This window comes from Herpailurus yagouaroundi, unplaced genomic scaffold (assembly GCF_014898765.1).
Source record: "Herpailurus yagouaroundi ecotype Mexico unplaced genomic scaffold, PumYag 184, whole genome shotgun sequence".
Lineage (NCBI taxonomy): Eukaryota > Metazoa > Chordata > Mammalia > Carnivora > Felidae > Herpailurus > Herpailurus yagouaroundi.
This window is the reverse complement of record NW_024412415.1, coordinates 1,954,091-1,968,973: the sequence shown is the minus strand read 5'-3', so window position 1 is coordinate 1,968,973 and position 14,883 is coordinate 1,954,091. Positions and strand designations below refer to the sequence as shown.

Here is a 14,883-nt window from a genome sequence, read left to right as displayed (position 1 = left end):
CTACCCAAAGCCTACGTTCATTTAGAAGATTATTACACACCAGATAGAATTGTACCTTAGCTGAAACCGACCGGGTTGAACCAAGCCCAGATGAGTAGCTGCAGCTACAATGTACTCAGCTTTGGGCCTTGAGGGCTGTAGGCAAGATCAGTGCACAAATCTAGGGATCTCTGAGGGACACTGGTGCCAAGTATCAATGCAAGAGTTTCTGTTGTGAATCAGATCCATTATTCACCCAGGCCAGTGTTCTAAGTCTCTGACAGCTATGGCAAATGGAGTTGTGAGGAATGGACCAGTTCTTTTCCCCGGCTCCAAAGACCAGGGATGCCTTCTCAAACATGTTTATTTAACTTAATAAATAAAGTATCTGTCATCTATAATTACACCCCAAGTCCCCAGTTCCCAACCCCTTCCTTGAAAGTCCCAATCTCCAAAATCAACAAACAAAAGAAAGTCGTTCAATTCAAGTCAGTGCTTCCTTGAACATTGATGGTATGCAAGGGCCTGGACTGGATGTTAAAGGAAATATAGACAGGTGTGATGCACTTTCTACCCTCACAGTGCCTACAGACTACCTGAGAAAAATGAGACAACTTCATAAGGCAGGATGTGAACTGTGCCACACTCAAGGCTCAAAATATTTGGGGTTCCAAAGAGGCAGCCATCACATCTGGGCTGTATGTGTGCATGTGTGTGTGTGTGCGTGTGTGTGTGTGTGTTTGGGTAGGAGGGTGTGGAACAGGTACAGAAAAATTTCACCAACAAGGTGGCATTGAAATGGGTCTCCTTGAAGAAAAGAGAAGTAGGAAGGGGCCAATATAAATGTTCTCCTCCGGTAGAGAAGTCTGGGGCATATGTGGAAGACTGGGGGATTTTGATTTGCTCAGACATCACAGAGTAGTGGGAAGTGGGTTTGGAAAATGAGCAAACTATATTGTGCATCCGGCAAAGAAAGCCACAGTGAATTGGGTAGACAATATGAAGACACACCTTTCAACAAAGCTCATTCATACCCTCATTTCAAGTGCTGTGGGTCCCTGGGTATCAGCCACACTGTTCCTGTCTGACAATGCAGTGATTCCATCTCAGGATCAGCTTTGATTGGGAAAACACATTTCAATCTCAACAGTAAGGGATTGGAACAAATATCCAGGGTGATGGTTGGGGATTTGGCAGCATGGCCCCATTAACATTAGTGGGAGTTAGTCTGCTAAATCCCAGACACAGAACAGAATCCTTATGTTTATTCACCAGTGGTGACCTTTCTGCTGTAAAGTGATACAATATTTCAGAATCACTTAGAACCGATTAAGCTTTATAGCATCTCCCTCTCCTAAAAGGGAAACCTTTGTGAAAATTGCTGCTGTACGCACTGAAATGTCTGCATTTTTGGGCAACTCTGGCCAGAAGGAACATATGGGCACCTAAATATAGATTTGGTAAATTTTCATACCTCTGAGACATTTGATCTGGGGCATTTTTATCTGTTATACCTGTCTCCGGGTAGCAGTCAAGTTTTTTTTTGCAAATGATGGATGGCTTTAAATTTTTTTTCCTTTTTCCTAATTTTATTTTACCTACCCTCCATGTTTTTATTTTCCCAAAGATAATAAGAGAAAAAAACCACTGATTTTTTTTTAAATGAAATCTGAATGGTCTAAAGATTTCTATGCATGATCTCATAGTAGCAAATATGTGTTAAACATATCCCCCCTTAATCCTTACAACAGTCCTGGAAGGAGAATGCTAAGTATGATTTTACCCATTTTTCAGACGAGGGAACCAAATGTCAATGGCAAATCAGCATGCCTAGGTTGTAAAGGCAGTCTATGATATGTCTAGCTTCCATCCCAGGCAGTGCGATGTTGAAGCCAAGTTTTAATACTTCATGACACTACTTCCAAGAAAGCTCTGCTAAATGAGGTTTCAAGAAACCTGGCGTATTGGTCTGCTAGTTCCCTCTCAGTACATTCTTCACTGGAACATTTCTTCCTCACCCTCCTCCCCACCAAAATTTCTTTTCACGTGTGTCTCAGTACAGCACGAGACTGTCAGGCTTTCTAAGGCATTGCCGTGCCAGAGTTATCTTTGTATCTGCAGTTCCTGGCACAGAACAAGGCTTCACAAATGTTATTGATGGAATGAGTAAATGACAATATTGAAGCACAGGACCTTAAGGTGGATGGGAGAGCTGAACCCATTCACTCCGTCATTCGGTAGATACCACTTAGATCCAGAAGGTGAGCTTCAATGAAGAGCTCTAGATTAGGTGAAAGTTGAGGGAGGGTGGAATTAAGACAGTAGCTTCTCAAACTGTCAGGAAAGGATGGCCTAGGCTGAACAAAGTTTACTTAGTGGTGGCTGGCAAAGTCAGAGGTCCTCTGACTCCTGGTCCAGATCTTTCTAATCATGGGTCATGAGAGTCATGAGTTGGCACAGTGTTGGAAAGAAGGAGATCTTGAACTGGTTCAGCACGTGGCCCATCCAGTTCCAAGCCGTCATATTCCTGGACTTAGTCTGGGTTACAGAATTAACTCAAGAGCACAAACCTACGGCCTTGGCCTCAAGTTGTGTGTGTACATGTGGGTGTGGGTATCTATCTTTGGGAATAACTTGGACATCTCCACACAACCCCACCCTGAGAAACCATGTTTTTGACTCTTCTTCCAGAATCCCTGGCGAGTATGGTGGGTCCCAAATGGAGCTCAGGCTCTCCTAAGCCATGAAGAAGACCTCTGACTCTCACCCATCTTGACTGCAGCTTCTCTGCAGGCTTTTCTCTCTCTCCTCCAGGAGCCTATGGTTGCCCTGTGCATACTCATTGGTCAGTGTTTCCCACTGCTGTTTACAAGATTCCCTCCCACCTCCATTTTCCCCATCGCTGACTAACACTACTCAGAAAAATCATTTATTCTGTTAATACATATACACTGAACATAGTATTTGTACATCCTGAATTTAAGCCAAGCACTAAGGGTACAAAAGACATGTAGGAGAAAAACAAAGGAAGCAGCTTGGGGCTGATCATTTTTTATAGAGAAAAGAGGCAGAGGTGAGGGACAGCCAATCACAGATGGGAAAGAGCATAAGCAATAGAGTCCTAGGGCCTTCCTCCAGAGAAGCAAGCAGAAACTATATGCACCTGACATCATAAAAGCAAGTCTTCTATTTTATGAAAATGTATAAGAACATAATCTCAATTGGTGCTATCAGCCAAGCGTAACTTGGTCACCCGGACATCAGGGATATTCTTTCTCCCTTAGAAACTAAAGTCAAATGACAATATTCACTAGTTTCTTCAGTTACAAGAGCAGGTAATAGTAATAATCATGATCATAACAAAAATCGTGATAGTGATAGTAAACATTTGAATAGAAGCTTTTTTTGACCTCTTCCCTATGTATTATCTTATTTAATCTTTGTAACCTCTGTCTGTGGTGGGTACAGTACAGAATTAGTGGCACCTCTTTTTCCTTAGGACAGCAGAGCCTCAGAGCCTCAGTTTGGTGATTCATCTAAAACCATGGTTAGTTTTTTTTAATTTTTTAAAAGTTTTTCTTTATTTTTGAAAGAAAGAGAGAGACAAAGCACAAGTGGGGGAGGGGCAGAGAGAGAGAGAGAGAGAGGGAGATACAGAATCCGAAGCAGGCTCCAGGCTCCGAGCTGTCAGCACAGAGCCTGATGCTGCAGTCAAAACCACAAACCATGAGATCATGACCTAAGCTGAAGTCAGGCGCTTAACCAGCTGAGCCACCCAGATGCCCCCAAAACCATGGTTAGTTTTAACACAGATGGGACAGAACCCAGTTCTCTGACTTAAAGTCTGGTGCACTTTCCAGCCTATGTGGCTTCTTGACTCAACACATGTTATGCTCTAGATTGTCAGGAAAGAAATCTAGAAATATTAGGAGAGAAGTGAATGTATTCTCAAAAAGTGGTTTCCAATACTTCTAACGAGGTTGCAAAGAAATGTGGCAGGCCAATCTTTAGGGGAGGATGTTGGTCTGGTGTCTCGGGAACTGAGGTTTGTTCAGTGCAGTTAACAGAATGCTTTCACTTGGACCACAAACCAAGTAGAATCTAAGTGAACATTCTGGAAGGGCAGCCAGACTTCCATGTGATCCTCCTCTTAGCTGTTTTCCATGCTTTCAGAGATGAGGAAATACAAAGCAGCACTTTTCCTTTTTTAAAAAAGCTAGTGTTTATTTCCCCCAAATACAGAAGTAACACCTACTCAGAGAAAAGCACAGTGAAAAAAATTCTGCCGCTCAGAGAATCACCGTTAACCATGTTTGTCCTTTGATGTATACCTGTGTGGGACTCCTACTCCATAGATACAAAGATGGTAATACATAGGACCACAGATGTGGGTTTCCTAGAGGTAACATCCCAGTGTCCATATTATTTTGTAGCCTTTCTCCATTTAGATATAGATGGTTAATATTTTCCACACCAACAAATAAGTTGACGACATGTTTTTGATTAGTGGATAAATATTCTATGATACAATGGTGCCACAATTTACTTGAACGGTTCCCTGGCTTGGGGTATTTAGGTTGTTTCCAGTTGTCACTGTTATATATGAAAGTGGAGTAAGCATCAATGTACATTACCACACTGTTTCTACAGGACTGCTGGATTACAGAGCAGACCCCTAAGATTTATTGCTACATTGCCAAATTTTCTAGAGTCAATTTGAGAAGGTTAGCTGTTGTTGGCAGTTAACAAGAATGTTCAAGGAGAAGATAATTTCTGGGATTCTAGAAAAACTAGCTTACTAAGATAATAACACACAGTAAATCTTCTCAACTTTGCTTTTGGGGGAAAGGGTGGAGGGAAAAGTATTTGGAGGTTCATTTTTGTATTTTACTGTGTGTGTGTGTGTGTGTGTGTGTGTGTGTGTGTGTGTAATGGAAGCTAACTTTCTAAATATAAGCTCTGAGCATAGAGACTGCGTGGCTGTGTGTTTGAGAAAACAAATCTTGGTTCAAGGGCTAAGGATGAGCATGATCACAGCCAGGTCAAGGAAGCATCCTGGGGTATCCATAAAATGATGGCAAAGTTTTGAGTGAGAGAACTAGTGGATATAATTAAATCCTGAAGTCCTGCTCGTGCACTGGGTCCTGAACCAGCCTTTGCTATAGAAATGAGATGGCTGGAAGCACACTGGGTGATCCAAACTCAGCTGGTGCTTTACAAGGAAGAGATGGTCACAGAGGTGGTGCTTCACCTCAGTGATAAAGCTTTTATATGCTGGTATCGGGCCTATGCCCAGTTAGAAACCAAAGACAAGTGGCAGAGATGGAAATTTTATAAGGGAACAAATGTAAAAACGTGTACACATTACACACCTGTGGGTTGAAGACCAGGCTTAAAAGGGCACATAAGATAGCCAGTCCTTATTAGAAGGATCAAAAATTTCCAAAGGAACCTTGTTTCTACCAAGTTACTCTGAAATTTATTTAAATGAAGGTACATTTGATAAAAATAGCAGTTTCCTTCTCTGTGCCTGGGTGCTAATGAGCTCGACAGGCATTTATTCCTCACTTTGATATATTTGTTCTCCTTACCACACCTTTCTCTGGCGCTCTCAGGGTCCTCGGGTGTTGAAATGAGGGTGGCTAGTACTTGAAAAGACTTTCCTAGGTGAGGAAGTACAATGACATAATGATTACCTTTTTTAAGGAACGAAGGGAGAATGGAGGCAAGTGGTTGGCCGGAAAAGTAATGTTTTAAGAAAACCGGAAGGCAAACTCTAATGTCACTTGTCTGCATACTTTGTGGGGATAGATTTCACATCTAACATGTGCTTGGGGGCTTTCTGGGGTCAAAGAATTAAATGAGGAAAATAGCAGGATGACAAATAGCTGGTGAGTAGTTACAATCACAGGCTTTATAGTCAAATTGCCCTAGGAAAGTAAGAGTGACCCATAATATAGTGTCCCATGATCACCTCTGATTAATGCATTTGATGCATTCACTGTGCAAGCATTTACCAAGCCTCCGTGTGGGTCAGACTCTGCATTAGCTTCTTGACTCTTTGATTTTGTAGCTGTGGGATCTGGGCAGTTATGTAACATCACTAAACCTCAGTTTCCAGATCTGTGAAATGGGAATAATAAAACCATCTATCTTACTGTGTTGGAAGTTTTAAATTTGGTTATGTCTGTAAAAAGAACTCTTCACAATTGCCTGATACCTACTAAGTGCTTAACAAATGTTATTCATTTATTATAATAATAATTATTACTGTTAATGAGACTCCGAGTATTGGATATGGCCATTGGTACATTGAGTTCATCACAATGTTTTCTGCAAGAAAACTGAAAAAGGAGAAAAGAACATAGGAAGGCAGATCTGGGTAGGGACATCAGCTTTTTCCCATTCCCTGGTTTGTCTCAGGCCATCGCAATGACTCCCAGGGAAGTCAGTAATGGAAGTAATGGAAGGAGCAGTACATATAGGGAACACATGATCTAATCCAGCTTTGACACCAAAGAAGGTGGATGGGACCACCAGGACATCAGATTCCTTGCTGAAGGAACAATGGTTAGGAAACAAATCCTTTTTTTATTTACCTAGACTTTGGCTCTGTTGAGATCTAAATACATTACTTCCACTTGTGTAGACCTTCATATTGTCTAAGAAGTGTTATCCACATTTTCAAATGATCCTCTCTCAGAACCTTTGTAAGACAAATAGAAAATAACCCCATCTTACAGATGAGAAAATGAGGTTTAGAGATACCTATTTTTCAAACAACCAGTTTCAGAGTCAGAGTTGGAACCAAAGCCTGATCTAAACCCAAACTTCTAGTTACTAGAATGTTCTGCCGCTCCTAATACTGACCCCTTTACAGTTTATGTGAATATCTGCTCTTCAGAGGGCTTTTCTGGGCAGAGAGAAACTTATTTTCACCTTAGTCAGATAAGATCGTGTTTAAACAAACAAAATTCTTGGAGATATTGCAAAGCTGGTATAACAAATTCTAAATCAAAGAGACATTTGGAAAATATTACTGTTATTTATTATCTGTCACCCTGATCTTGGCTCTTGATGAAGATCAAGAGGAACTGACCACCATTTTATTTTATTTGTGGACTCCCTGAGCATTACTAACGGACTCATTTACTGAGTTAATAGATGTGAAGCTCTCAAGGACAGTGTCTCGCACATAGTTATGTCCTCAATGAACTTGTGTATTGTTGAATGAAAAACAAATAATTTTACTTATTGAGTGCTTATTAAGGGTTTTGTGTGTAATAATTTGATAAACACAACAGCACTAAAGGCACGTATTAGAGAAGAGGAAGCTGAGACCCAAAGAGGTTATAGAGTGCTAAGTGTGGTATAAATTCATTTTTAACTATATGTATTTGCATGTGGGAAAGGCTGCAAGGAATATACCCCTCTCTAAATGGTAAAGAAATTGGATGATTTTAAATTTAACTTAGGGATTTCCCACAAATATAATATTATAATACTTAGATATGCTATTATTGTGATATATTTAATTTTGTAATCTTATAAGAATTTTTACTTACTGCATGTAGAGAAACTTTTGGAGTTTAACAATGGTCTTCTGTGAACTTAACGTTTGTCAGTTGTTTATTCATGAAAGTTTTCCTAAACAGTCAGATTAGATACACCATTAGTTTCCAGACTGGGCCCTGATTGACACAAGATAAGAAAGCAGCAGGAGGTGAAAGGGCAGAGGTAAGAGCTCAAGTCACTGACGATTAAAGAGAGAAAGAATCTTGGTTGAATGTACCCTCTGTACATTCTTGGTTGAATGAGTACCCTCTGTACTGATGATTCTAGAATCCTAACACTGTGTGTGGTGGGAGTTGGATACAGTGAGGGTAGAAGTGGGAGGCAGTGGGTAGCTGCGAAGGTAGACTGTCCACTGAGATTGGTAACACTGGGAGGTGATTGGGATTTGGGGGAGGATAGATTTTTAAGATGTACCCCACAAGAAATTGAGAAATTCCAAGGGGGCCCTTGTCAAACTTGGTCCCAAATAACTGTGGTGTGGCCCAAATTTCTCATACGTCTTCCTTTCCTTCCTTTCTTCCTTCGTTCCTTCGTTCGTTCCTTCCTTCCTTCCTTCTTCTTCCTGTTCATGCTTTTATTGGGTTTCCATTTCATTGAGGGGATGAACAAGTAGTTTATCAGTTATTTCCCCCCCACCCCAAGGATGAACTTTTAACATTACTACCCCTTTAAAAATTTTTTTAAGAAAATTAAAATGTTTGGCACAAAAGAAGAAATGACGAATGGTGGACTTTCCGGTGTCAATGCAAGGGATTTTTTAAAGCAGGTTCTTACTAGCTTGTTCAAACTATACAGAGAGGGGCCTGGTACTTATTATGAACCATGCAGCTGTTTTAGACTCACAGGCTCCTGGGGTTGTTGGAGGCATTGCGTACAGTTAGTCCAGCCTCTTACTGGGTGTTTGAATTCCCTAAAGCTTCTTTTCCCAGTGGTGCCTACATCCAGCTGATGAGAAGCTGGTTCCCTTCAAGAGGATCCACTCGATCTCTGGCACCCTCTGACTGCTCGAAAGTTCTCTCTCATGTTGACCTCGACACCTCCTCCCAGAAACTGAGGCACCTTTCAGACAAGACCCCAACAGACAAGGTGTTTTTGTGTTCTGGATTCTTCCCATTGAAATTCCCCCACAGGGTTTGCTGCCTGGGATGGAGTTATGGCCACTGGCTTCCTTCTAGAGAAATGGTTACTGCTGTGATGCCTGATACAATGTTTTCGGTAGGAAGGAAATAACTTTGAAATTCAAGGGTTTTGGAATTGGAAAAGACAGGGCATGGAGAAGTGAGAATGTCAGGGGCCGTACACACTAGACTCAATGACGCTCTCCTTGCCAGGGATATAAATTTCGTTCTGAAAAAATAGAAATAAAACTCTAGTAGGAAGAGCATTATTTGTCCTACACACACACAATGATCATTGTACAGGTTCACATTTGGAAAAACAGGCAAATTTGTTCATTCAGATCAAACTGGTCTCAAATAACCACAAATCCATATGTTGCCTTTTCTGTTTTCGTTGCTAGGCACAAGGAATTCACAGGAAGCTTGCTAAATATGTTTGACACATTTTCGCATGTGAATCATAAATATTAGTGGATTCTTTTCAGGAGTGGCTGTCACTCAGAAATAGGTATTGAACAAAGCTTTCTTCTTTAGGGAAAAAAAGACCCGGGTTTCAGGCTGAAAGAAGGCCTGACGGGGCGTGACAACAGGTCCCCAGGTATGAGGTAAAAAAACTGTAGTGAAAATGACAGTGCTTTACGATCGCCCGGCATTATGCAGTTAACAAAATACCTCCCCATTCACAATTTCATTTGATCCTCACAGCTCTCCTACGAGATAGATACTAGGGCTGGCAGCTGCCTCTGTCCCGGGAGTAACGTCATGGGCACCTAAAAGCCATAATGAGAAGAGAAACCCTGGGGACGAGAATCTCCTGAGAATGACTCTAGCTCATTCTGGCAGTTCTGGGGCTGTGTTTCTTCACTGTGGGAAAGCACACTGTACTACCATGCTGAGTCCAGACGTTTCACTTTTTATCTTGGTTTACTCAGTCCCCAGCCAGTGGCGCTTGCATAAATGTCCTTCTGGCCTGAGGGAGGGAGGGAGAGAGAAAGACAGAGAGAGAGAAAAGGGAAACACAGCTGTCAGCAGAGTGTCAGGCTGGGGACCTGCCATCTCACTGAACAAAGCTCCGGCCAGCTCCAACAGTGTCCCTGGTGCAGCTCTAATCATGGCTGGTGGGACTGTTCCCAGGTTCAGGACTACTTCCTGCCCTTAAAGGGAACAGGGAAAGAGGATCCCTTAGCTGTTACCAAGGTGTCACTTGTAAATCATTAGCCAGGAGCAGAGAGAGGAACCAGAAAGAGATGAAAATAAATGAACCCTGATGCTGAGGCCTCCCAACATCGTATCTCAGATGGCAATATGTGAGCATTAATCTTACCTGGTTGTCACAAACGTGGAATATGTTTGCAGGGGGCTGGGCTGCGTTTTGAATTTTGTTTAACTCTGTTGGGTCCTCCAACATTTAGTACTTTCCTCTGGTGCTGGAAAAGCCCCTTCTGTCTCTTGGGTGATCTAATCAATCCTCCTGCCTCCAATGGCACAGTAGATGGCTGGGATCCCAGCGGCCACTCTTCCTGAGCTCCTGTCTCTTCCGTTTCTGCAGTTTTCCACGGAGGACCACTGCACAGCCACACTGTAGACCCCACTCCAAGGACTCAACAAGACTTATTGAGTATTCTTTTTTCTCTCAGGGTTCGCTGGTTAAAAGGGCATCAAGAAATAAGATTGGTTTGGGGCATCTGTGTGGCTCACTTGGTTAAGGGTCCGACTTCAACTCAGGTCATGATCTCACAATTCGTGAGTTTGAGCCTTGCGTCGGGCTGTATGCTGACAGCTCAGAGCCTGAGGTCTGTTTTGGATTCTGTGTCTTCCTCTCTCTATCTGCCCCTCCCCTGCTGGTGCTCTTTCTCGGTCTCTCAAAAATAAACAAAAGAAGAAATAAGACTGGTGAATGTGATAATGGTGGAAGTTGGTTGATCATCAGTACATAGGAAATCATTACGCTATTTTACTTTATATGTGTAAAGTGTCCATAATAAAGTGTTTAAAAATTTTTTTTTAATGTTTATTTATTCTTGAGAGAGAGAGACAGAGTGAGAGAGAGAGAGACAGAGTGGGGAAGGGGATGAACATAGGGGAAAGGAAGGTAAAATACGGTAAAAACCAAGAGGGAAGTAAACCGTAACAGACTCTTAAATACAGGAAACAAATTAAGGGTTGCTGGAGGGGAGGCAGTTGGGGGATGGGCTAGATGAGTGATGGTCATTAAGGTGGGCGCTTGTTAGGATGAGCCCTGGGTGTTGTGTGTAAGTGATGAATCACTAAATTCTACTCCTGGAACCATTAATACACTAGATGTTAACTAACTTGGATTTAAATAAATAAATAGGGGCGCCTGGGTGGCGCAGTCGGTTAAGCGTCCGACTTCAGCCAGGTCACGATCTCGCGGTCTGTGAGTTCGAGCCCCGCGTCGGGCTCTGGGCTGATGGCTCAGAGCCTGGAGCCTGTTTCCGATTCTGTGTCTCCCTCTCTCTCTGCCCCTCCCCCGTTCATGCTCTGTCTCTCTCTGTCCCAAAAATAAATAAACGTTGAAAAAAAAAATTTTTAATAAATAAATAAATATGTACATACATACATATGTAAAGTGAATTGAAATCAGGGATTCCAGGGTCCATACTTTGTTTCATGTCTCTGGGTCTCTCTGCATGATCGTTCTATCATTCCCTTGGCCTCAGACCCATTTTCTTTATTTGCCAGCCTGCACAAATGAAAATTTGGCTGTCAACAGCAGCTCCCAGGTTTACCTTTTCTCATTTCAGTCACACAACCGGCTGAGTTTGGATCTCTTGGTCTGGATTCCAAGTTTTCAGGAGCACGTCTCTTGTCTAGCTTGAATAAGACAGAGGTCTACCCCTGTGCCCAACAATGAAGGCCACGAGCTGAGGTCATACTGTGTTAACATGGAGGGTCCCGTGGTGGCCATATGAATGGAGTTGGTGAGAAGTTCCCAAAGGCAGGGAGAGCAGTCTCCAAAACATGATCAGAGTGAGGTGGTGGTGGTGCTGGGCAGAGAGAATGAGGAGTCAAAACACAAAATACTTAGAACATAGTAGTTTATAGTTGAGTATTGGCTTCTACTCATTTGAATTGACTCATCTTCATGCCCTCTGGGCAAAGTCTTAGTTTAGCTTATCCAGTAAGACGAGGAGGAAAACAATTACAACGATTCCTTCATTCCTTCGTTCCAGTGTGCCTGCTCTATGCCAGGCAAAAGGGAAACAGCAACAGAGACAAAAATCCCTGCCCTCGTGGACCTGAGGATGCAGCGATACAATAACAAAAGCCGAAATATATAAGGTGGAGCACCCTGGAGAAAAATTAAGCAAATGGAACAGGAAGTGCGGGGCATTATAATTCCAAACAGGGTGGCTGACAAGAAAGTGCATTTGAACATAGACTCCACTCAAAGAAAGTGGAGGAGTGAGTCCATTGGCTCTGGGAGAAGAGTACTCCAAGTAGAAGGAACAGCAGACACCAAAGCCCTGAGCCCGAGGGACCCACAGCTGGAGTGAAGTGAGAGAAAGGAAGTGCATGAGACAGAGAAAACCAATGACCTTTACCCAGATCTTTAGGAGTTTTCTACCCGAGGAAGAGAAGAGGGGTGGTAAATATGAACGCTGGTGGCCAGAGCACCAGTCTCATCCATTCTTTAGTGATCTCTAAATAACCCCCCTTTTTCTTTTTAAATTTACATCCAAGTTAGTTAGCATATGGTGCAACAATGATTTCAAGAGTAGATTCCTTAGTGCCCCTTACCCATTTAACCCACCTCTCCTCCCACAACCCCTCCAGTAACCCTCAGTTTGTTCTCCATACTTATGAGTCTCTTCTGTTTTGTCCCCCTCCCTGTTTTATATTATTTTTGTTTCCCTTCCCTTATGTTCCATCTGTTTTGTCTCTTAAAGTCCTCATATGAGTGAAGTCATATGATTTTTGTCTTTCTCTGACTAATTTTGCTTAGCATAATACCCTCCAGTTCCATCCATGTAGTTGCAAATGGCAAGATTTCATTCTTTTTGATTGCCGAGTAATACTCCATTGTGTGTGTGTGTGTGTGTGTGTGTGTGTGTGTGTATATATATATATATATATATATATATATACCACATCTTCTTTATCCATTCATCTGTCAGTAGACATTTGGGCTCTTTCCATACTTTGGCTATTGTTGATAGTGCTGCTATAAACACTGGGGTGCATGTGCCCCTTCGAAACAGCACACCTGTATCCCTTGGATAAATACCTAGTAGTGTAATTGCTAGGTCATAGGCTAGTTCTATTTTTAATTTTTTGAGGAACCTCCATACTGTTTTCCAGAGTGGCTGCACCAGTTTGCATTCCCACCAGCAATACAAAAGAGATCCTCTTTCTCTGCATCCTCGCCAATATCTATTGTTGCCTGAGTTGTTAATGTTAGCCATTCTGACAGGTGTGAGGTGGTATTTCATTGTGACTTTGATTTGTATAAATAAACAAATTCTAATGGAATCAGCCTGTTATAAGTCAACTTCTCACACTGTAAGAATAACAAGAAATTATACACGGCTTGCAAACCGAAGGCCTACCTGCATGGAAACGTCAGGACAACCCTCACCTCCACAAACGGCTAAAGCAACTAAAAATAAGTGCACAGTGCTGGTGGGACAACCAAGGGTTCCATAAAAGCTGCATGGTTTTTTTGCATACAGATGGCCCACTGAAGAAAGAAATTGAAAGTCCAGGATTTCTTGTAATAAAGAAAACTAATAAGCACTTCTTTTAAAAAAAAATAGTTTTTTTTCCAGTGACCTTAATTCCACATATTTAAAAAAAAATTTTTTTTAATGTTCATTTATTTCTGAGACAGAGAGAAACAGAGCATGAGTGGGGAAGGGGAAGAGAGAGAGGGAGGCACAGAATCAAAAGCAGGCTCCAGGCTCCTAGCTGTCAGCACAGAGCCCGACACGGGGCTCGAACTCACAAACCATGAGATCATGACCTGAGCCAAGTTGGTCGCTCAACCGACTGAGCCACCCAGGCACCCCTAATTCTGCATATTAATCAAGAGATGATGCATGTAGTACCAGAAAATAAAAAGCATGTTATGTAACCGTGTCCCACAGCCCTTTTTGCAATGGTCACGGCTAAGTATTTTCAGCAAGGATATTAGCTAATCAAGGACCAGGAGAAAATGGAAAGGAAGAGCCAGAGAGAAGAATTTCATGGTCCCAGAAAATCAGCACCAATCCAAAGCCCACACTAATATCCCGCTCTTCTCCAGAAGCCATGATTCGTTTAGTACCAGAACAGTCTATACTCTCATGCAAAACGCGGCTTGTTCTGAGCCTTGGACAACTACATGTAAGAAAGAACGTGTGGTTATTGGGTGAGGGATTCCAGAAGTTAAGCACCTGTCAAACATCTGGGCAGAATGAAAGAGGGAAATGTAATTTAGACAGAGGAAATGAATTACAAAGGAGAAGCACAGCAAATCCAATCCTCCTGTAGCAGGTGGTCCAGGAAAAGGGAGGGTGGGCAGAATAAGCCTCTTAACTGACCTAGATTAGTAACAATATTCTCCCCCTTTAATAACTGATTCTGATGATCAGATCAGGGAACTTCTTTCGGTAGTTTGGAATGGGTGGTGTCTCCAAGAAGAACCTTTTCTAACAAGCACTTTGCACCTATCTTTTAAACTTGTGGCAAAATGTGTAAAATATGCAAAAATACTGGTTTCATGGAGGAATGAAATGAGGCAAGGCAAAGGAAGTAAGACATTTTTCCACCTTTTTCTCACATGTGTACACTTTGGTACATTGACCCAACCTGTGAGTTTGGTTTTGTTATCATGAAATGAATTATGATAACTATCATCTCTTTCTCCTGGGCATCTTTGATTCCAAGAGGAGAGAATTTGGGGGTAAAATATGCTAAATCACACTATATCCCAGAGCACATAATTATTAAAATGTGGGTCTATCTACCTACCTTTTCATGTCTAAATTTATCTATCATCTATCAACTATCAATCATCTATTTATCTATCATTTATCTATCTATCTGTCATGTATCAATCATCTATTTAATCATCTATCATTATCTATCTAATAAACAATACAGATAAATGGCACAAAATTCAAAGATTATATATTCTTTTCCCCACTCCATCCCCAGTCACTTTCCCCAGAGAAAAGAGACATTATATGCATCCTTTGTTTTTTTTATG

General features: G+C 41.9%; 1 long non-coding RNA gene across 1 annotated transcript in view; it reads right to left on the bottom strand.

The window, feature by feature from the left end:
- Nucleotides 1-7,723, bottom strand: part of LOC121041456 (uncharacterized) — a 43,373-nt gene extending 35,650 nt beyond the window's left edge. The window contains exon 1 of the long non-coding RNA XR_005795744.1: nt 7,545-7,723. This is a non-coding gene — a long non-coding RNA (uncharacterized LOC121041456). The remainder of the gene's footprint in view (nt 1-7,544) is intronic.
- Between the last annotated feature and the right edge of the window lie 7,160 nt (nt 7,724-14,883).